Source organism: Mesoplodon bidens (genome assembly GCF_964165515.1).
Source record: "Mesoplodon bidens genome assembly, chromosome: 5".
Classification (NCBI taxonomy): Eukaryota; Metazoa; Chordata; class Mammalia; order Artiodactyla; family Ziphiidae; genus Mesoplodon; species Mesoplodon bidens.
This window is the reverse complement of record NC_138161.1, coordinates 143,970,222-143,992,618: the sequence shown is the minus strand read 5'-3', so window position 1 is coordinate 143,992,618 and position 22,397 is coordinate 143,970,222.

The window sequence follows — 22,397 nt, the reverse complement described above, 5'->3', positions numbered from 1 at the left end:
TAATTCAGATCCTTTCTTAAAAACACACTTTGCACAGTGGTCAGTGGCCTGTGGCCCTGAGAGCCAAGCTAGAAATGGGACCTACAGCCATGCAGTGCAGCCCAGGGTATGGCTCCCAGGGGAGCCACCTGCAGCCACCAGGAGCCACAGGGGCGGGGACGACATAGGAGGCAGGTGGAAGATGCTTAATTAATGTTCCTGGGTCAGGGGTTATGGGAATGGAGGCGATTTGTGGGAAAGCCTTGGAGATTATGACTCACCTCCTTGCGGCCCCTCCCTGCCCCTCTCTAGTACTCAAAGATAGAAATGAAGAACAGAGTAGATAAATCTACAGACATGTGTTTATTGCATCATCTGAAAATCACTGAAGTTCTTAGATGTTGAACAGGTATACGTACTTCTAAGATCATATGCCTCCTTCCACCTCCCTGTAACCCCCCTCCCCAAGTTATGTGTAGAACCAGGTCACTGGGCTCACACCGAGGACCCCTAGGATAATTTAAATCCAATGAGGATTAGAAGTTACCCTTGACCATCCATTTGTGAAGAAGAACAGAAACCAGTGACGATTGAGGACAAGGACTCCAAGAACACTGGGGGACAGGAAGGATGAGACAGGCAGGAAGGTGAGAATCTTCAAAGCATCAGTTAACAAAGATGCTAACACCTATGTTTCATTCCAGGAAAGCCTTTGTGGGCTGGCCTGGAAATTTCATTATCATTTCTGAAACAATAGTGGCTCTGGCACCAACTGATTAAGCATGATGAGTTCCTCCCCCAGAAAGTGAAGCAAGGGAGAAGCACAACGTGATGGGGTACCAGCAGCAGACAGGCACCATCCAGGGTTCACTGCCACCAGGAAGGCTCAAAGGACACTTAAGATCCCTGTCAGAGTGAGTTCCGTGTTCATTGCCACACCTTGTAGTTCATATAGAAGTCACAGGGTCATTTTCAGAAGTAGCCAGAGGTTTTGTATTGTCCAAATTATCAATGGGCCTGAGGGCTGGGGGCTGTACAGGGCAGTCACTGAGGTCACAGAAAGGTTGTCAAATGGAGGAAGGTCATTCAAGTTGATTGGGGTCAAAAGGTGAATTATTCACTACCGGAGCCTTTTGAGATCAGCAATTTCCAATTGAGAATAGAACAGGAGCACAGAGGTCTGAGAACAAACTGTCCCTCTCAGAGAGCAACAGTCCTGGGAGTGGGGGTAAGGATGGGGGACAATGCATTCTGAAGACCCCACTTCAGGGTGGATGGGCTGGACAGACCCATGGACAGTGGTAGATGGACCTGTATCACCCACCTGAGAGAAAAGAAGAGCCCTCCACACCTTTCCCTCCATGCTTGCATCCCTCCTGGGCTGACCATGTTATCACGGGCCCTTGATGGGTCTCATGTTGCTGGGAGTCATGATTGGCACACAGCGTTCCCAGACAGAACCTTCTGGTGATCCCCAGAGTGAGAGTGGACACAGGGCACGTCCTATTCACTTCTGTACCTGGCACACCACCTACCACAAGGAAGGTGCTCCATACATACTTGGTGGCTTAAACAAGTTTGAGTTGAGAAAGTCTAACATGTCCTACAGCACCTGCATTGGTCCATGACCTTAACAACAGGCTTTTAAAGAAGTGAATCCCTAGGTATTTGGTTGGAATCTTTCTCATTACTCTTAACTACAATCAATTGTAGGCTATTCTAATTTTAGTTTTGTGAAGTTAAACACACTCCTTTTCAACCCTGCATCTTTGATACGATGTCATGAACTTCCCCAGAGCACCAGCCTGGGAAAGCAGCCTCCCACTGAGTGCCAGTCACTGTGCAATGTTCCTGAGATGCAGAAATGAAATCGGCACCATCCCTGGGACAATAGAGGCAATCTGGAAGGGCAATGAAGCACAGTGAGTGGCCCAGCCTTCTGAAAGCAGAACCAAGCCCTTGTCCCACCAGGAAGATGTCCAGCTGGGCAAAGAGGATAGGCAGGACTTTCCTGGCCAGGGAAACTTTATTTGCATCTTTGCCACTCCCTGTCCACTAAGACTTTCTTCTAAGAGTTGTTTTACCTTTCTAAAGACACCCTTACTCTTGTAGATTTCCTGTAGCCACACATTCACCAGAAGTTAAAATAAGCAAACAAAATGATGGGCAAATAAGCCACTTCTAAGCTACTGAGATGCTGAGCCCATGCTATGCTGTTCTCCTAAAAGAGAGAGGTTCTCTTCACTCCAATAAGACTTCAATTTCCTTTTCTGATCTTTAAATTCATATTGGCAAGTACATTATGAACAAATGTAGCTCTGGAAATGGCTTTCAGACACAGACTACTATGGCAAGTCCCAGCTACCTTCTTTATTGCACAACCGAACTTTGTAAATAACTTCAATGGGGAAATAAACATGGCCATAGGAGCCCAGAGAAGGGCACTGCCATTGTCCTAGGGGGTCAAAGAAGACATTCTTGAGGGAGTTCACTGAGGAGTGAAAGGACTTATCAAATTGGGAAGAGGGAGATGTTAGTGATGGAACTTGGACTGTAGGAGGAGGACGCAGCAGCATGGACAAAAGTTCAAAAGCCATAGAGTAGGTGGCATGTGTGTGGGATCATGGGCTGTTCAGCAAGACTGTAAAATAAGATTCTGGGTATGGGTACCTGGAGGGGTAGGCAGTGGCTAGGTCATGAAGGGTCTTACATGGCATAAGTAATCTGGATACTATTCTGAATGCAATTGGTGGAAAGTAGGTTGAAGCAAGGGAATTATATTTTCTATAAATCACTCTGGCTGCAAAATTGAAAATGGAGTGGAGGAAATAGACTCAAGTCTGGGAGCCTGGTTAAAAGGCTGGTAGGCCATAAAGTAGGCAAGAGGTGATGGTGGCCTGGGTTGGGGTGTGAAGTAACATTGGGAATGGAGAAAAGTGGACCCATTCAAGAAATATGAAGGAGGTAAGACCAGCAGAAGACAGAGGTGGATTAGCTGTCAGGGGTGAGGGAGGGAGGAGTTGAGGATGACACTCCATTTCTGGCTTGGGGGACTGAGTGTGTTTTGATACCATTCACTGAAAAAAGGGATACAAAAGGAGGAAGAAATGGGGGAGGGGGGTAACAATATGAATTTGATTTGCCCATGGCCCATTGGACACAGAAGTTCATAATTCAGCAAAGAGATTTGGGCTGATGATATAGATTTGGGAGCCATCTTTTTTCATCATGACACTCTTCCACTTCCGCGGTCATCAAAGCCACGGGAGTGGAAGAGTGTCCTGCATGAGAATGTGAGGGTGGAGAGAGGACATGGAATCCTGAGAACAGCCATATTTAAAAGATACCCCAGCAAAGCGAGGCCCACAGAAGAGTGGGGATGGAGCCACTGCAGGGAACAAGGAAAAGCCAGAGTGTGCTGTGTCTGTGAAGCCAAAGGAAAGCCTTTTAGGGAGAGAACAGCGGCCCCAGGCTTCACTGCCACCAAGCAGGGCTAATACGAGGCAAGGGTTGAAAACTGCCCATGGGCTTGGCCACAGGAGGCCATGGGTGACCTTGGTAAGGGCAGTTTCAGCAGAAGTGGTAGCAGAAGACACTGGCTGGATTGAGGACAGGAAGGCCATCCCAATCTTTCAAGAAGCTCGACTTCAAAGGGAAGAAGAAAAAGAAGGAAGTAGCTGGATGAGTCTTCCTTTGGTTGTTATTTTTTAGTGGGAAAGACTGAGCATGTTAAAAGCCGATGAAAAGGAATCGGGACTTCTCTGGCGGTCCAGTGGTTAAGACTCCCTGCTTCCACTGCAGGGGGCATGGGTTTGATCCCTGGTCAGAGAACTAAGATCTCGCATCTTAGTTCAGTGTTGCCAGAAAAAAAAAAAGGCCAATGTAAAGGAGTCCATGAGGAGAGAAGAAGAGAAGGAGGCTCATGGAGAGGGTCAGTCCTCAAGAAGGCAGGGGTGTGTGGCCGGATGGGAGCTATGGCTGAAAATGCAACCACAGTAATTTGGTTTGGAGGGTGAAATGAAGAATGACATGAGTTCCTAGCAGAACTCCTTGAGCTCACCTTCCCAGCTCCTCCCAATCTAATCACATGGTTCCCGCAGCCCCTTGTGCAGACCTCCAGAGCCGTGATTGAACCCATGGGCCTTGCCACCGCAAGGCTAGAGCAACAGGTAAGCAGGCCCATTTGTGATGAAATGGATAAGCGGACAGTGAGAGGATGGTGAAGAATGTATGTGGAGCATCCCAGGCCCCTCTCCCACTCAGATTCAGTGGTCACTCACCACCAAAGGTATAAAGTCCAAACTTACCACCACAGCATCTGCTGCCTGCCTTGCCCTTTCCACCTCTGTTTCTGCACTCATGGCTGTTCTTGTGCTAGGATCCTTTCCACTTCCTTGCCTGTAAGCCCAGGTCAAACGTCACAGGTCTTGTGAGGGTGGACCCATATGTCTGGTCACTCGCCTCCTTCTCACCTCCTATGGCTCACCGTCTAGTCTGTGAGCTCCCGGAGGGCAAGGAATGGACTGTATTCATCTGTGTGTCTCCAGCATCCTGCCCAGGGGCCACATATAATAAATACTTATGGAGGAAAGGCATGGCCAGGCCCAGGGAAACTAAGCCCAGAAGGAAGGGGCAGTCTGGGTGCCCTGGGGTCAAGAAATAGATAACCTCTGGGCATTGGACAAGAGAGCATCAGACACAGAGAATGGAAGGGGAACAGGCCTGGGGGAACAGGGGAACTGTCCAGGGGAACAGGCTCAGCTAGGATGGTAGTGAGAGGCCACAGGAGGTCACCCTGGCACATAGGGGTCAGGACTGGGAAGTCCAGGAGAAGTTCATGGACATCTTAATGAGTGGAAGGGATGAACAACAGGCAGGCAGTGGGGTTGGGCTATCTGTGCTTCAGGGTTAGACGGTCTTCACCAGAGGGCGGAGCCCAGGGTCAGGACCCCAGACTTCCAGGAACTAGAGTGGGGGGTTGGAGAGTAGAAACTGGTAATAGCAAAGCAGGATTCTGCTCATTTATTCAACCAACATGCATGAGACTACTGCTGGGCTCTGGGGGCTTTGCAGAGTGGTGGGTGGATACCATGAAGTCATAAAGTTAGCATAGCCTTGTGAGCTAAGTAAAGGGAAAACTACAGCTCAGGGCAAGGAGAAGCCTGCTTGGGGACCAAGGCTTCAGCCACAGGGAGAGCCAGGCAGCCAGCAGACAAGGGAAGGTAGGAGGCAGCGCTGCCCATCTACAGACAGGCCAGGAAGTCAGGTCAGACGGATCGGGGAGGACCCTTTTTCGCTCAAGCTTGGTGTGTGTTTGGGCAGGTCACCAGCCTCCTCAACTGTGGTTTCCCCAGCGCTCACACAGGAGGGACACAACAAAACTGGGGGGGGGGGCTGTTCTCCCAGGAGCTTTACTGTTGCAGGACACGATCCTGAGTGTGCACAGCGATGCCTCCCTGTCCAGGTGTTGTGGCTTCTGTTGAATGAACAGGTGGGCGATGACGTGTGAGCTCAGGGCTCTATTTGCCCATGTCAGGGGCATGGGCAGGAAATGAAGACCTCCTCAGAAACTGTCTAATGTCTAAGCTGTACAAATAGAACATGCTGCTTCCAAGTCCGACCGAGCACTTAGCTCACCTTTTCTGGATTGCTGTGGTTCTGTGTTGACAGAGTCCCCTCTATGCCGCTGGGACAATAGGACTTGGTGACAGCCAAGTCCTATTAGGATAGGCATTAGGAGAGGTCTGGGGGTAGAGTGCACAGCACTTAAGGCTGGTGGGGTTTGGTGCACCAACTGGGCTTCCTGTGTGACCACAGACATCTCCAGGACCTCTGATCACAGCCAAGAGATTTTCCAAGGCAGATAAGCTGATTAGGGCAACTATACCAGGTTTCGGTCTGAATAAGAGCTAGGAGTATGCTACATTTAGAATGTAAAGTGAGTCTTTCTATCAGCTAATTAGAGGAGGTATTCCTGGGGTGAGGCTGGAATTATGGCCACTTGAGAAGTTCTCAAAAATAATAATCACAAATTCAATTATATAATCGGTAATAGCAATTCCTACTTTTTTTTTTTGAGCACTTGCTATGAGCCAGGCATGCCAAGTATTTATACAGCTGGTATTAGTATACCCATTTCACAAATGAATTAACTAGCAAGGCTCAAGTTCAAGAAACTTGTTCTAGATCACAGTGAAGAGTGAGGATTTGAACCCAGGTTGTTTGTGTGAAGTGTGTTCCCTGAATCACCAAGTATACTGCCACTGGAACGAGGAGTCTCGCAGGAATTCCTGCTGGTCATCCCAATCCTGTCACTCAGCACTGGTGACATTATGAACACTCCGAGGCTTTGTGTCTGTAAAATGGGGATAATACCATCTACTCCACGAGGTTTTTGTGAGGGGAAAAGAGAGGCCCTTATAAATCACACAGGCTAGTTTCTGTTTTATAGGGAGTGTTCCATAAATGTTGCCTGGTGTCAGTTAGTTTATTTTGCTTCTAGAGATTTGGAAACATGACCTAAAAATAGAAGGCTAATCAGTGCCTGGGGTTTGCTGTAAAAAGCCTTCTTGCATCTGATAAGGTCAATCCTTAACATCTATGGATGTGGGGTTTGTGTGAACTTCACAGTTACGTGTTATCTGTCATCTTGATCATTTCTGCCTTCACCTTTCCTGTTTGCCGAAGTTGGAACTGAGCTTTGCCTTGCTCCTGAGTGGGTTCCCGGGCTGCCTGTCACCCTGGACCAAGGGTTGGATTCTGAAAACGTCTTCAATATGCTGCCTGCTGTCGTCCTTTCTGGTGCTAAACCAAACCTCTTCAATGGATTAAAACCCAATTTCTGGGCCTATTGGTCCATATGAGGGGCTTTCTTCAGCTAATAACTATTCAGAGATTTTCTTGTGACTGAAATGCAGTCCTTGGGGTCAACCTGCTGGGTTTCCAAGAATGCATCAATTGGCAAGAGAGTTTTAGGATGTACATGTCCAAATTCTTTAAAACCATAAAAGTTATACATTTATCTTAATGTATACTAGAGAAAAATATATATAGTGCATAAAATACATACTACAGGGAGTTGAGGAAGATGGCGGAAGAGTAAGATGTGGAGATCACCTTCCTCCCCACAGATACATCAGAAATACATCTGCATGTGGAACAACCCCTACAGACCACCTACTGAATGCTGGCAAAAGACCTCAGACCTCCCAAAAGGCGAGAAACTCCCCACGTACCTGGGTAGGGCAAAAGAAAAAAGAAAAAACAGAGACAAAAGGATAGGGATGGGGCCTGCATCAGTGGGAGGGAACCGTGAAGGAGGAAAGGTTTCCACACACTAGGAGCCCCTTCGCGGGTGGAGACTGCGGGTGGCGGAGCGGGGGAGCCTTAGCACCGCGGAGGAGAGCGCAGCCACAGGGGTGCGGAGGGCAAAGCGGAGAGATTCCCGCACAGAGGATTGGTGCAGACCGGCACTCACCAGCCCGAGAGGCTTGTCTGCTCGGGTGCCGGGGTGGGCGGGGCTGGGAGCTGAGGCTCGGGTTTCGGTCGGAGCGCTGGCGGCGTGAACAGGGTTAGTGCGCCACGGCTGGCTGAGAGGGAGTCCGGGGAAAAGTCTGGAGCTGCCGAAGAAGCAAGAGACTTTTCCTTCCCTCTTTGTTTCCTGGTGCGCGAGGAGAGGTGATTCAGAGCGCTGCTTAAAGGAGCTCCACAGACGGGTGTGAGCCACGGCTGAAAGCGCGGAGCCCAGTGACGGGCGTGGGACGCTGGGGCTGCTGCTGCCGCCGCCAAGAAGCCCGTGTGTGAGCGCAGGTCACTCTCCACACCTCCCCTCCCGGGAGCCTGTGCAGCCCGCCACTGCCAGGATCCCAGGATCCGTGGACAACTTCCCTGGGAGAACGCACGGCCGCACCTCGGGCTGGTGCGATGTCACACCGGCCTCTGCCACTGCACGCTCACCCCGACTCCGTGCCCCTCCCTCCCCCGTGGCCTGAGTGAGCCAGAGCCCCTGAATCAGCGGCTCCTTTAATCCCTTCCTGTCTGAGCGAAGAACAGACGTCCTCCGGCGACCTACACACAGAGGCGGGGCCAAATCCAAAGCTGAACCCCGGGAACTGTGCGAACAAAGAAGAGAAAGGGAAATCTCTCCCAGCAGCCTCAGGAGCAGCGGACTAAATCTCCACAATCAACGTGATGTACCTGCATCTGTGGAATACATGAATAGACAACGAATCATCCCCAATTGAGAAGGTGGATTTTGGGAGCAAGATATATTATTTTTTCCCCCTTTTCTCTTTTTTGTGAGCGTGTATGTGTATGCTTCTGTGTGAGATTTTGTCTGTATAGCTTTGCTTTCACCATTTGTCGTAGGGTTCTGTCTGTCCGTTTTGTTTGTTTGTTTGTTTTGTTTTGTTTTACTTAAAAAATTTTTCTTAATAATTATTTTTTATTTTAATAACTTTATTTTATTGTATTTTATCTTCTTTCTTTCTTTCTTTCTATTTTTTTCTCCCTTTTATTCTGAGCCATGTGGATGAAAGGCTCTTAGTGCTACAGCCAGGAGTCAGTGCTGTGCCTCTGAGGTGGGAGAGCCAACTTCAGGACACTGGTTCACAAGAGACCTCCCAGCTCCACATAATATCAAACAGTGAAAATCTCCCAGAGATCTCCATCTCAACAACAACACCCAGCTTCACTCAACGACCAGCAAGCTACAGTGCTGGACACCCTATGCCAAACAACTAGCAACACAGGAACACAACACCACCCATTAGCAGAGAGGCTGCCTAAAATCATAATAAGGCCACAGACACCTCAAAACACACCACCAGATGTGGAACTGCCCACCAGAAAGAAAAGATCCAGCCTCATCCACCAGAACACAGGCACTAGTCCCCTCCACCAGGAAGCCTACACAACCCACTGAACCAACCTTAGCCACTGGGGACAGACACCAAAAACAACGGGAACTATGAACCTGCAGCCTGCAAAAAGGAGACCCCAAACACAGTAAGATAAGCAAAATGAGAAGACAGAAAAACAGAGCAGATGAAGGAGCAAGGTAAAAACCCACCAGACCTAACAAATGAAGAGGAAATAAGCAGTCTACCTGAAAAAGAATTCAGAATAATAGTAAAGTATTAGTAAATTAATAGTAAAATAGTAAAGTACATCCCATAGTAAAGATGATACAAAATCTTGGAAATAGAATAGAGAAAATGCAAGACACATTTAACAAGGACCTAGAAGAACTAAAGAGGAAACAAGCAATGATGAACAGCACAATAAATTATATTAAAAATACTCTAGAGCGATCAATAGCAGAATAACTGAGTCAGAAGAATGGTTAAGTGACCTGGAAGATAAAATAGTGGAAATAACTACTGCAGAGCAGAATAAAGAAATAAGAACAAAAAGAGCTGAGGACAATCTCAGAGACCTCTGGGACAACATTAAATGCACCAACATTCGAATTATAAGGGTCCCAGAAGAAGAAGAGAAAAAGAAAGGGACTGAGAAAATATTTGAAGAGATTATAGTTGAAAATTTCCCTAATATGGGAAAGGAAGTAATTAATCAAGTCCAGGAAGCACAGAGAGTCCCATACACAATAAATCCAAGGAGAAATACGCCAAGACACATATTAATCAAACTGTCAAAAATTAGATACAAAGGAAACATATTAAAAGCAGCAAGGGAAAAACAACAAATAACACATAAGGGAATCCCCATAAGGTTAACAGCTGATCTTTCAGCAGAAACTCTTCAAGCCAGAAGGGAGTGGCAGGACATATTTAAAGTGATGGAGGAGAAAAAACTACAACCAAGATTACTCCACCCAGCAAGTATCTCATTCAGATTTGATGGAGAGATTAAAACCTTTACAGACAAGCAAAAGCTGAGAGAGTTAACAACCACCAAACCAGCTTTACAGCAAATGCTAAAGGAACTTCTCTAGGCAAGAAACACAAGAGAAAGAAAAGACCTGCAATAACAAACCCAAAACAATTAAGAAAATGGGAATAGGAACATACATATCGATAATTACCTTAACTGTAAATGGATTAAATGCTCCCACCAAAAGACACAGACTGGCTGAATGGATACAAAAACAAGACCCATATATATGCTGTCTACAAGGGTCCCACTTCAGCCCTAGGGACACATACAGACTGAAAGTGAAGGGATGGAAAAAGATGTTCCATGCAAATGGAAATCAAAAGTAAGCTGGAGTAGCAATTCTCATATCATACAAAATAGACTTTAAAGTAAAGACTATTATAAGAGACAAAGAAGGACACTACATAATGATCAAGGGATTGATCCAAGAAGAAGATATAACAATTGTAAATATTTATGCACCCAACATAAGAGCACCTCAATACACAAGGCAAATACTAACAGCCATAAAAGGGGAAATCGACAGTAACACAATCATAGTAGGGGACTTTAACACCCCACTTTCAGCAATAGACAGATCATCCAAAATGAAAATAAATAAGGAAACACAAGCTTTAAATGATACATGAAACAAGAAGGACTTAATTGATATTTATAGGACATTCCATCCAAAAACAATGGAATACACATTTTTCTCAAGTTTTCATGGAACATTCTCCAGGACAGAACATATCGTGGGTCACAAATCTAGCCTTGGTAAACTAAAGAAAATTAAAATTGTATCAAGTATCTTTTCTGACCACAATGCTATGAGACTAGATATCAATTACAGGAAAAGATCTGTAAAAAATACAAACACATGGAGGCTAAACAATACGCTACTTAATAACAAAGTGATCACTGAAGAAATCAAAGAGGAAATTAAAAAATACCTAGGAACAAAAGAAAATGGAGACACAACGACCCAAAATCTATGGGATGCAACAAAAGCAGTTCTAAGAGGGAATTTTATAGCAATACAATCCTACCTAAAGAAACAGGAACATCTCAAATAAACAACCTAACCTTGCACCTAAAGCAATTAGAGAAAGAAGAACAAAAAAAAACCCCAACGTTAGCAGAATGAAAGAAATCATAAAGATCACATGAGAAATAAATGAAAAAGAAATGAAGGAAACACAATAGCAAAGATCAATAAAACTAAAAGCTGGTTCTTTGAGAAGATAAACAAAATTGATAAACTATTAGCCAGACTCATCAAGAAAAAAGGGAGAAGACTCAAATCAATAGAATTAGAAATGAAAAAGGAGAAGTAACAACTGACACTGCAGAAATACAAAGGATCATGAGAGACTACTACAAGCAACTCTATGCAAATAAAATGGACAACCTGGAAGAAATGGACAAATTCTTAGAAATGCACAACCTGCCAAGACTGAACCAGGAAGAAATAGAAAATATGAACAGACCAATCACAAGCACTGAAATTGAAACTGTGATTAAAAATCTTCCAACAGGGCTTCCCTGGTGGTGTAGTGGTTGAGAGACCACCTGCCGATGCAGGGGACATGGGTTCATGCCCCGGTCTGGGAAGATCCCACATGCCACGGAGGGGCTGGGCCCGTGACCCATGGCTGCTGAGCCTGTGCATCCGGAGCCTGTGCTCCGCAACGGGAGAGGCCACAGCAGTGAGAGGCCCCCGTACCGCAAAAAAAAAAAAAAAAAAAAAATCTTCCAACAAACAAAAGCCCAGGACCAGATGGCTTCACAGGCAAATTCTATCAAATATTTAGAGAAGAGCTAACACCTATCCTTCTCAAACTCTTCCAAAATATAGCAGAGGGAGGAACACTCCCAAACTCATTGTATGAGGCCACAATCATCCTGATACCAAAACCAGACAAAGATGTCACAAAAAAAGAAAACTACAGACCAATATCACTGATGAACATAAACGTGAAAAATCTGAACAAAATACTAGCAAACAGAATCCAGCAGCACATTAAAAGGATCATACATCATGATCAAGTGGGGTTTATCCAAGGAACGCAAGGATTCTGCAATATATGCAAATCACTCAACGTGATACACCATATTAACAAATTGAAGGAGAAAAACCATATGATCATCTCAATAGATGCAGAGAAATCTTCTGACAAAATTCAACACCGATTTATGATAAAAACCCTGCAGAAAGTAGGCATAGAGGGAACTTTCCTCAATATAATAAAGGCCATATATGACAAACCCACAGCCAACATCATCCTCAATGGTGAAAAACTGAAACCATTTCCACTAAGATCAGGAACAAGACAGGATTGCCCACTCTCACCACTATTATTCAACACAGATTTGGAAGTTTTTGTTTGTTTGTTTGTTTGTTTTTTAAATTTATTTATTTTTGCTATGTTGGGTCTTCGTTTCTGTGTGAGGGCTATCTCTAGTTGTGGCAAGCGGGGGCCACTCTTCATCACAGTGCGCGGGCCTCTCACTATCGCGGCCTCTCTTGTTGCGGAGCACAGGCTCCAGATGCACAGGCTCAGTAGTTGTGGCTCACGGGCCTAGTTGCTCCGCGGCATGTGGGATCCTCCCAGACCAAGGCTTGAACCCGTGTCCCCTGCATTAGCAGGCAGACTCTGAACCACTGCGCCACCAGGGAAGCCCCCAGATTTGGAAGTTTTAGCCACAGCAATCAGAGAAGAAAAAGAAATAAAAGGAATCCAAATTGGAAAAGAAGAAGTAAAGCTGTCACTGTTTGCAGATGACATGATACTCTACATAGAGAATCCTAAAGATGCTACCAGAAAACTACTAGAGCTAATCAATGAATTTGGTAAAGTATAGGATACAAAATTAATGCACAGAAATCTCTTGCATTACTATACACTAATGATGAAAAATCTGAAAGTGAAATTAAGAAAATACTCCCATTTACCATTGCAACTAAAAGAATAAAATATCTAGGAATAGACCTACCTAAGGAGAAAAAAGATCTGTATGCAGAAAACTATAAGACACTGATGAAAGAAATTAAAGATGATACAAATAGATGGAGAGATATACCATGTTCTTGGATTGGAAGTATCAACATTGTGAAAATGACTCTACTACCCAAATCAATCTACAGATTCAATGTAATCCCTATCAAATTACCACTAGTATTTTTCACAGAACTAGAACAAAAAATTTCACAATTTGTATGGAAACACACAAGACCCCGAATAGCCAAAGCAATCTTGAGAACAAAAAACGGAGCTGGAGGAATCAGGCTCCCTGACTTCAGACTATACTACAAAGCTACAGTAATCAAGACAATATGGTACTGGCACAAAAACAGAAATATAGATCAATGGAACAGGATAGAAAGCCCAGAGATAAACTCACGCACATATGGTCACCTTATCTTTGATAAAGGAGGCAAGAATATACAGTGGAGAAAAGACAGCCTCTTCAATAAGTGGTGCCAAGGAAACTGGACAGGTACATGTAAAAGTATGAAGTTAGAACACTCCCTAACACCATACACAAAAATAAACTCAAAATGGATTAAAGACCTAAGTGTAAGGCCAGACACTATCAAACTCTTAGAGGAAAACATAGGCAGAACACTCTATGACATAAATCACGGCAAGATCCTTTTTGACCCACCTCCTAGAGTAATGGAAATAAAAACAAAATAAACAAATGGACCTAATGCAACTTAAAAGCTTTTTCACAGCAAAGGAAACCATAAACAAGAGCAAAAGGCAACCCTCAGAAAGGGAGGAAGTATCTGCAAATGAAGCAACTGACAAAGGATTAATCTCCAAGATTTACAAGCAGCTCATGCAGCTCAATGACAAAAAAACAAACAACCCAATCCAAAAATAGGCAGGAGACTTAAATGGACATTTCTCCAAAGAAGATATACAGATGGCCAACAAACACATGAAAGAATGCTCAACATCATTAATCATTAGAGAAATGCAAATCAAAACTACAATGAGATATCATCTCACACCAGTCAGGATGGCCATCATCAAAAAATCTAGAAACAATAAATGCTGGAGAGGGTGTGGAGAAAAGGGAACACTCTTGCACTGTTGGTGGGAATGTAAAGTGATACAGCCACTATGGAGAACAGTATGGAGGTTACTTAAAAAACTAAGAATAGAACTACCATACGACCCAGCAATCCCACTACTGGGCACATACCATGAGAAAACCATCATTCAAAAAGAGTCCTGTACCAAAATGTTCATTGCAGCTCTATTTACAATAGCCAGGTCATGGAAACAACCTAAGTGTCCATCAACAGGTGAATGGATAAAGAAGATGTGGCACATATATATAATGGAATATTACTCAGCCATAAAAAGAAATGAAACTGAGTTATTTGTAGTGAGGTGGATGGACCTAGAGTCTGTCATACAGAGTGAAGTAAGTCAGAAAGAGAAAAACAAATACCGTATGCTAACACATATATATGGAATCTAAGAAAAAGAAAAAGAAAAAAAAAAGGTCATGAAGGGCCTAAGCATAAGACGGGAATAAAGACACAGACCTACTAGAGAATGGACTTCAGGATATGGGGAGGGGGAAGGGTAAGCTGTGAAAAAGTGAGAGAGTGGCATGGACATATATACACTACCAAATGTAAAATAGATAGCTAGTTAGAAGCAGTCGCATAGCACAAGGAGATCAGCTCGGTGGTTTGTGACTGCCTAGCAGGGTAGGATAAGGAGGGTGGGAGGGAGGGAGACGCAAGAGGGAACAGATATGGGAACATATGTATATGTATAACTGAATCACTTTGTTATAAAGCAGAAACTAACACACCATTGTAAAGCAATTATACTCCAATAAAGATGTTAAAAATAATACATACTACATTATTTCACAGATATCAGGAAGTTTCCTTTTTAAAATAAATTGCCTTGGTTCTAAGAAGAAAGAGTAACTAAATGATAGTATAATTAATATGTGGATATGGCAAAACAACTTAAAAGAGGGACTTGAAAAATGGAAGTTCTGAAACCTATGAATCCTCCTCACTTTTTCTGTGTTTTCCAACCCCCGCTCTGGCACCTACCATGGCATTCACTTTCCCTGATACCCATGGCCTTGCCTTCTGTCCTGGGATTCCAAGCTGGAGCAATGCCCTGACCCACCTCTTCTCACCAGAACGCTGCTTCCCAGCTGTGCCTTGAGCCTCAACTCCACTTGAAGGCATCCCAGAGGACTCCCACCTGGTCAGCTGCTTCTCCTCTGGGGCCCCTCAGCTCCCTGTGCTTCTCACCATCATAATGCTCACTCTCTCTATTATAATGATTTGTTTATGTGTCTGTATCCAACCCTCCCAGACTGGGAGCTTCGCCAAACTGGGGAGCATGTCTTATTCATGGCTGAATCTGCAGGCCTGGGGCACAGTCATCACACAGTAAATCTGTTGAATAAATGAACTAGTAATTGAATCCATGTACCTCTGACAACAGTTGCTTCCAACCGCGGAAACCAAGGACCAACAATACTCATTGATTACACTGATACTTCTTGAAGTTACTTCACTACAAGCTCAAGCCTGGGCCATGTTTACTACAACTCTTTACAACCGTGTTTACACTGCCTTGCTCACATGGTTTTATTTGTGCTTTCTCTAAAGGAAAATGCAGCAGCTGAGCAGGGCACCTGGTGATGGGTCTCTCTGCAGAACAGAGCAGGTGGCACCAAGCCTCGCATCCACTTTGCCCAGTGGGGGAAGGGCTCCTTTGTCTTATTGGTGACATCCAGCCTTATTCACAATCTGATACTTTCCAAATGCAAACTGCCTATGGCAACTTGGAAAGATATTCTCTCTGACAACCAATTTAACAATTAACAATTTTTTTATTATTTTTTTTTCCACCATGCGGCTTAACTCCTGCTGGGATGTTTCACAGAGAGGGCAGTTTGCCAAGCATTAACTTGTCTGGCCCAGAGGGCCTAACTGTACGGCAGATTTCATTTGAGTGAACATCATTCCTTTGGTCTTATTTGCAAACTATCATATAGTGCTGAGATTTAGTTAACCATTTGTGGTTCTGAGTCCTGCAGATAGCCAGAGAGCAAGAGTATCCAACAGCTCTTCTAGAATCTAGAGCAGCAGATGTAATCCAGGGGACGGTAGAACTTTTCTGTTAAGTGCCTGAGAATAAATATTTGAGACTCATGAGCCATATGGTGTCTGCCACAACTATTCAACTCTGCTGTTGTAGCATGAAAGCAGACAGGAGTGATATTTAGATGAGTGGGCATGGCTGTGTTCCAATAAAACTTTATTTACAAAAACAGGTAGAGGGCTACATAAAGTACACAGGTATTACCTTGTCGAGCCTGGTCTAGCTAGTGGTTAAGAGTCCCTGCTCTGGAGTCAGGCCAACCTGGATGCAACCTGCCTCAGATGGATGAACGGGCAGTGCCTAGAGTCAGGGAGATTGTGACAAAGTTCAGAAATCCAAAATACTTATAAAAGCCTCCCCAACTAAATCCCGATCCTGGGACTGTCTGATCAGTGGTCTCTCACAGTCATCCTTGGAAGCCCATTTTAGGAGAATCTTACTGGACTCTAACCCTGCTTATTACCACCCATCGTACAGAAAGGTGGAAACAAAGCACTTTTCTCAGAATATTACTGTGAGTGTTGAAAAGTAGCTGCTCATGGTCAGTGTTAAAATGATCATGGTCCTGGACTAAAGCACCAGGAAAGGGAAGAGTCGGTCCCATGGACTCCGTCTCCTTAGGGATTAAGGCAAATGATGAGATCTTCTCCAGGCAACCAGCAGGGGGTCAGGGGAAAGTAGAGACATCCAAGCAGTTGACTCAGGAGAGACTGGTAGCAGTCAAGATCAAAGAGAGTCTCTAGGAGGGAAAACATATGTATTTATTTATGTATTCATGCAGTCATTGACTCACACCTCTTTACTGAATCCCTGTAAACGCCAGGCACACACTTCGCTCTAATGGCACTCAACAGTCAAATCAGGGAGAAGGGAAAAATGATGTGAGAGGTGCTGCCATAAGGGCAGGAGTCCTGAAGGAGGCAGAGGAGGCCGATTTCTGAAGGTCTGGCCTCCTGGCTGAGAGATCTGTTAGGAGACAAGGCGGCCATTTCCATACACGCAGGGAGCAGCAGACATGCTCCAGAGAGAGGCCTGCTCGAGAAGCTTGGCCCCCAGCTGCCGGCACCCTCCCAGGAGGAGTCCCCTGTCACTGGCCGTGATGGAGATGGCCCTGGTGATCCAGGTGCTGCGTGCTCCTCCCCCTGGCTCTCAGAGCCACCAGCGCACTTCTGCGGCCTCTGGGGGCCCCCGAGAGCGCTCCGGAGGCCTCGCTAAGACTTGCGCTCTCCAGACGCCCCAGGGAAATTGTCCCTTTCCCAGCCCCCGCAGAGCAGCAAGCATAACCAGCTGCCTCACACGTGTAATTAGGAGAAATAAGAGCAATGAGCAAAAATCGGTTAAATAAGCTCAAAGTGACTTTTTTTTTTTTTTTAAATGAAGGAATAAACCTCAGGGAAAAGAAACGAAATTAAGGCAGAGTGCACCACTGTGTTCCCTTTTGCCACACGTCAGGTTTTTAGAAGGAATCCCAAGATCCCCTGGCCGCACCGGGCTCCTCCTCACCCACACCAGAAGGCTAGTGGGTGGTCCCACTGCTGGCTGAGGGCGGAGGGCATCCGGACGGTCCCTGTGGCATGGCTGCATTTCTGCAGACCCTGTGTTGTTTGTGTCTCTTGCTCTAGGACTGCATTCTGATGTCAGCCCTGCCCGCTGGCAGGATCTGCGCTCCTAGGCGGGGACCTCTCTGCATAGCTTCCTTCCTCCAAACACATATTATGCAGCTGCCTATCGATCAGCTGCTCCGCTCGCCCCATTCATCACCCTCCCCTCCTTCTCCTTTGCTCTGCGGAAGCTTCTCAGTTGTCAGTTCCATTTCTATATTTCTATGGCAACCACAACCCCCAGCCTCATTGCCTTTCCCCTCCTCCTGCTTTTCTCCCCATCCCCTCCTCCTTTTGCAAGTAGGATTTGCAGGGAAGCTGCTGACAGGCTGGTCTTCTAGTAATTTCCCTCATAAAACAAACAGCTGAGGAGAGGGAGTTGGGAGGCGGGGCTGCAGGGTGGGCTAGGGGGAACAAGCTCCTCGGAAGACAGAAGGGGACAGAGAAACACGAGAGAGTGGTGTGCACACAAACAAAGAGTCCGGGGCACAGTGAGTGACAGCGGTATGAAGTCGGGGCCACCCCATCCTGGGGGGCTGAGCGAGGTGTGGACGTCTCCCTCCAGACATGCAGGGATGATGGGCCAAGTGCCAGTCTGACTGTGGGCCATCCCACTGGCCCCCAGGGGAGGCATGCCTGCCTGGCTGCTGTGACACAGACCAGGGAGAGTGAGGACACAAGCTGCAGCCCACAGGGGACATTAACCCAAATATCCTCATTATCGAGGCAAGTGTCTCTGAGCCCATCAGCGTTTACCAGCCGCAAGTGCCCTCGCCCTGGAAGACAGGGCCATTTCTCCAACTCTAATGGCAATTTTCCTCCACCCCAGTCGGTTGCGAGTCACAGGCTCCTCTGGGTGCTGGAGGCCATCAGGCAGGTGTCAGGCACAGAGCAGGTGTGCGGATGCAAAGGCCACCAGGGGGCACGTTGCTGGGGGCCACGGTGAGGCAGGAGGTTTAAGCTGGAGCGAGTCAGCAGGCCAGAGCTCGGGAGGAGAGTAAATATTAATAGCTTTATTACATGTCTTTTTTATAAATAAAAGACATATGTTTTTGGCTGCTAATGACCTTCAAATTAGCAGCTCTTTCAAAAAGCACTTATGTATTTTTAATTCCAACTGTAGCTGAGCGTCAGTTGCAGCAGCAATGGAAGCAGCAGGGCAGCTGGGTAGTTTTAAATAAGAGGAAATCCAGATTATTATTTTTGAAACTGTCAGCTTTTACGCCTTTTAATGGATTCACTTCCTCTCATCTCTTCCCCCACTTCTGTGCTCTTTGAAGATTCCCAGGCATTCTCCGTGGGAGAAAGGAACAGAGGCACAGGTCTGCCATATGGAAGGACCTGGACTTTACTTCCCACCTGGACGTGCAGCGTGTCACAGTCCCTGGCAGGGAGGTTTTGGCACAAGGGCTTGCGAAGAGCATCAGAGAGAAGAGGAGAGAGAGAGTTCCAGCCTGGGATGCAGAGTGCTGGGTAATGGGACCTGGGGCTTCCTTCTCTACCCTGCTCCTGATTCTACGTAACCAAAAGAGAAATCAGTGACCTCAGAGAAGCAAACAGAGAGATTAGCAAGGACGTAGAAGATAGGCCAATACAAAGAGAGAAAGGACACGGAGGCAGAAGTAGATAGAGAATCAGTGAGAAGCTGAGTAGGGAGGAAACTAGCAATAGAGCAGGGCTTCTTGGTGTGTGGACCCCAGACTGGCAGCTGCAGCATCACCTGGGAACTTGTTAGAAATGCAAGCTCTTGGGCTCCAGCCCAGAAGCAATGGATCAGAAGCTCTAAGGGATGGGCCCCACCACCTGTGTTTTCATAAGGCTTCCAGGTAGTTCTGATGCTCACTAATGTGTGAGGACCACTGACCTAGAGCAGATGAACCCAGGCAGAGGAAGGAAGGCAGGAGGGCAGTGAAGGGAGGCGAGAAGGTAGGAAGAGGCCTTGATGGTGGCAAAGGAGGAGGAAGAGGCACCTAAGAGAGAAGAGAAATGTGGGTGTGAGTGTACCCCTCCACTCATACACTCCTTGTCATTTTCAAATCGCCCACAGGCGACTGTTCCACGGAAGCCACAGACACCTGCCCTCACACCTGGGACCTCTCTTTCCCAGTGGGTTTCTTAGTTGAGCTGACCTCCAAGTCGCCAGTAACCTGCATCTGTACCAGTCTTCTTCCGACACTGGGGAGGATGCTATGTCATTTCGCTGATCTGAAAAATGGGGGTGGTGTTCCTCCTTTGCTCTTGAGGACTCCTGACAATCCCTTCCAAAGGGCACTCCATTTCCATTTCAGCTTCCAGAAGGACCAGCTTCCAGGTTGAATTTTACATAAAGCTGAGCTTTTCTCCAAGTTGTCAGGCTGATGGACAACGAGCAAGGATATTTCTCGTTTGGTCATGGAGCTCTTGGTGCTTAAGGCATAAATGTGCGCATGTTCAAAGTTAACAAATGCATGCCTTCTCTAAATCCAGCCAATAGACCTTTATTAAGTGCCTACTCCATACAAAGGTGACTCTGCCTAGCTAAACCCCCCCCAAGGACCTCTGATCTCCTAGATAGTGATTGATAATAAGGACCCCGACCCCACACAGACCTCAGCCTGGTGTTTGTCTTCTCCAAAGACTTACTTTCTCAAGCATCCATTCTGGCACTGTGAAAAATGGGGCTCTCAGGACTACTCTGATTTTAGCAGTGCTAAGTGTAACTATTCATTCAACAAATGTTTACTTAGTAGGGACTTCAAGCCATCTGGAAACAAGCACTCTTTCCAAGTGCTTAGGATCCATCAGTAGACAGAACACAGATCTGGGTCTTCATCAGGATCTAGGAAGGGGAGACAGACAAGTAACAATAAACATAAACATAAATAAATTTTCTAACATCTTTGAAGGTAAAAGTGCTGTGGAAAAAGGAAACGTTGGAGAGTAGGAGAGTAGTTTGCAATTTTAATTATGGTGATCGGGGAAGAACTCATTGAGAAGGTGGGACTTGGGCAAATACTTGAAGGAGGTAAGGGAGTGAGCCAGGATGGAGTCCTGCAGGCAAACGCCACTGGAGCTATGGTCTGGTATGTTCAAACAACAGCCTGACATCTTCAAAGAACGGTAAACAGACTTTCCATATGTTATCTCAATATGCCTTAATGCACCAGCTATAGTTATTAGCATTTCACTGATGTAAAAACTGAGGTTTAGGAAGTCTCTGCATGGTTTGGTTAAGGTACTGGGTTGCAGAGCAGAGATTCCAATCCTGATTGAAATGATACTAAAAAACACATTGTTTTCTAAAACTTACCTTGCTTCCCTGTGTGTAAAAGTGGATGTGGGGATGTGGATCACAAATTGGACACAGAGCCAAGCCATGAAGACAAGGGAATTGCCACAAAGTATGGCCCATCTTCCAAACAGGGCAGATGCATCTTTGCCAAGGGAAATGGTCTTACACTAGAAAAGGGAAAACTCAGGGCCAACAGAAGATGCAAGTCCTCAACAGTAACAGAAGAGTCAAGATCAGCCATTTTAAGTGATTTCAAATCTCCCAGCTGGTTGACTGATGTCACGGCACTCTACCAGGAGTTGTCTGATGGTAAGGAGTCAAGGCAATCTGGGTGCCCATTGCTGACGAAGTCAATAGTCAAAATGTGCTGGATGCACACCAGGAGTGCTTGTGTTCCAGGTAATGGACTGTTAGATTTCTTTCACATTAACAGTTGCATAGAGTTTAAGATCATAGGGCTCAATAGGCAAAGCAAGAATTAGGTTGTATATGTAATATAATACCTATTCTACAAGAACATACATAACCAAATTATCTGCATTGAACACAATAGAATGGTTGCCTATGGTTGGGAATAATGGGAATAAGCTACCATTCCCCATTTATTTTCCTTGCTGCCTTTAAACTAGATCAATACACTTATGTGTATATATATGTGTGTATATACATATATATATGTATGTATACGTATATACATATATGTATACATACATATCTGTTTCTGGACAGATGAGATGCTTCATGAGTCTGCCAACTCTTATTCTAAGACAGCACTATCTTAATTATCACAGCCTCATTACACATTTTAATGTTGTGTAACATGGGTCATCCATCCTTATTCACTTTCATAATTCTCATGACTATTTTCACCTGTATATTTTTCCAATTGAATTATGAGATAATTTTGTAAAGTTCCAAAATACTGGTATTTTTATTGATATAGCTCTAAATATTAAATTAATATGGGAGAGTGGAAATCTTTATACCAGATATATCTTCTAATTTACAAATATGGACATTTCTCTCCATTTCATCAAGTAGTCTTTTATATTCCTCAGCAAACTGTACTTTTCTTACAGATGCTGCATATTTTTTGCTAAAAATGCCTATAATTCAAGTTTTGCTGTTGTCAAGGGAATCTTCTTTTTCATTACACTTTCTAATGTTTTTTTTCAGTGATAATGAGTGCTTTATTTATTTTTAACATCTTTATTGGAGTATAATTGCTTTACATTGTTGTGTTAGTTTCTGCTGTATAACAAAGTGAATCAGTTATACATATACATATATCCCCATATCCCCTCCCTCTTGCGTCTCCCTCCCACCCTCCCTATCCCACCCCTCTAGGTGGTCACAAAGCACCAAGCTGATCTCCCTGTGCTATGCGGCTGCTTCCCACTAGCTATCTATTTTACGTTTGGTAGTGTATATATATATGTCCATGACACTCTCTCACTTTATCACAGCTTACCCTTCCCACTCTCCATATCCTCAAGTCCATTCTCTAGTAGG